Genomic DNA, 2,012 nt, shown 5'->3' on the forward strand with positions numbered 1-2,012 from the left:
TTTCTACATAGTTAGGAACAGACCGTAAGCAGAGTGTTACTTTCGCATATTTTGTTTGATTTACCTGAAACAATAGAATAGAGATGAGATATATCATTAGTGAAAATATTGTTCTTTACGTAGCTTAATGGGCAAACTGCTGTGATTGCCTTCTTTTTTGTTTCCCCCTTCTCTTAGAAACATTAAAGGCCAAAACAGAAGTAATTTAGTTTGCAAAGCAGCAGCTTCCTTGGTGCCTAAAGTTCCAAGATTATGGTAAACAAACTTATCAGAACGTTTTATTGGATTATATAGCGGAGCAACGTTTACGTAGACTGATCATTGTCACAAATTCATAATCGTTTAAACTTGCCGGGATTTCCAATGAATTCAATTGAAAATTAGAACCACGACTGATCAGTAGTATAAATTCATTGCTCCCTCTAAGTAATATCTCATCCACAACATTCAAATACAAAGATATTACAATCAAAAGAAATATATTACTTATCAGGTAAGTGAAAAATGGCTAGCTTGACATGCAATTGGAAGGTTGCTTTTGGAGCTCTGCTAGTCTTGGGAATGTTTGCTTCTCTAGCCACATCTCGAGACTTATATGAAGCTTCCATTGTCCAGAAACACCAACAGTGGATGGGTCGCTTTGGACAGGTTTACAAAGATGATGCAGAGAAGGCTAAAAGATTCAAGGATAATGTTGAGTACATTGAATTTGTCAACAAGGCATTAATGAATTTGCTGATTTGAGCAATGAAGAATTCGGAGCCAGTCGCAACGGGTACAAAATATCTTCTCATCAACAATCGTCAAAAAGCACATCATTCAAGTATGCAAATGTGACTGCTCCAGCTACTATGGACTGGAGAACGAAAGGTGCTGTTACTGGAATTAAGGACCAAGGGCCAAGTTAGGTATAAAATTAAATCCTTTTAATGAATGTGCATTAATAATATCTTATAACGTAATAATGTATGTAGGATGTTGTTGGGCATTTTCTGCTTTGCTGCTACAGAAGGAATAAACAAGATCAAGACCAGTAAGTTAATTTCTTTATCAGAACAAGAATTGGTGGATTGTGACACAAGTTCAGATATGGGATGTGAAGGAGGTCTTATGGATGATGCTTTTAAGTTCATAATCAGGAACCATGGGCTTACTGCTGAATCAAATTATCCATATGAGGGAACTGATGGTACTTGCAAAACTGGCAAAGAGTCCAATCATGCAGCTAAGATCACAGGTTACGAAGATGTTCCAGCCAATAGTGAATCCGCTTTGCTAAAAGCAGTTGCCAACCAACCAATATCCGTTGCCATTGATGCTAGCGGATCAGATTTTCAGTTCTATTCAAGCGGTATTTTTACTGGAGAATGTGAAACTGAGTTAGATCATGGTGTTATTGCAATTGGTTATGGAAAGACTAGTGATGGTACTAAATATTGGTTAGTGAAAAATTCATGGGGAACAAGTTGGGGGGAAAATGGATACATAAGAATGCAAAGAGACGTTGATGCTGAGGAAGGACGACTTTGTGGAATTGCTATGCAACCTTCTTATCTAACAGCCTGAAGTTTAGGGGGCATTTGCTGTTGATTATTCTGTAAAGATTAATGATATGCACTCTTATCATATAATTTATGTGTGTGTATCTAGAGTCTATTTAAGTTATAGATTCGCAGTTCGTACATTTTAAGTGCTAAAAAATGCTTGTATGTAAATTATTGGTCATCGAAGTTATAGTTGCCTTTTAACATTCTCTTTATTAGGCTCTTTATTCCAAGTTATTTTCTTTCGTATGAAATGGTAGAACATTTATTTTAAAGTATTATTCAAATATGTAGCTTGATCTGTAAAAGAAAACAAAAGGCAAACATAGAGGAAAAATTTGGCTTAAGAATATTTAAATATTATCAGAATAACACACACAGCTAGCAGCGTAAAAACTTACCTTGGTGTGTGATTGTTGATTCTCAAGCAAAACCACAATAACACATTATTCATTTCTTTTGATTTTA

At 35.4% G+C, this 2,012-nt stretch overlaps 1 pseudogene; it reads left to right on the forward strand.

The window, feature by feature from the left end:
* The first annotated feature begins 451 nt into the window (after positions 1–451).
* LOC107763264 (senescence-specific cysteine protease SAG39-like) lies at positions 452–1,725 on the forward strand (annotated as a pseudogene).
* Positions 1,726–2,012: the final 287 nt, after the last annotated feature.

Source organism: Nicotiana tabacum, chromosome 16 (genome assembly GCF_000715075.1).
Source record: "Nicotiana tabacum cultivar K326 chromosome 16, ASM71507v2, whole genome shotgun sequence".
In the NCBI taxonomy this organism is placed as follows: Eukaryota; Viridiplantae; Streptophyta; class Magnoliopsida; order Solanales; family Solanaceae; genus Nicotiana; species Nicotiana tabacum.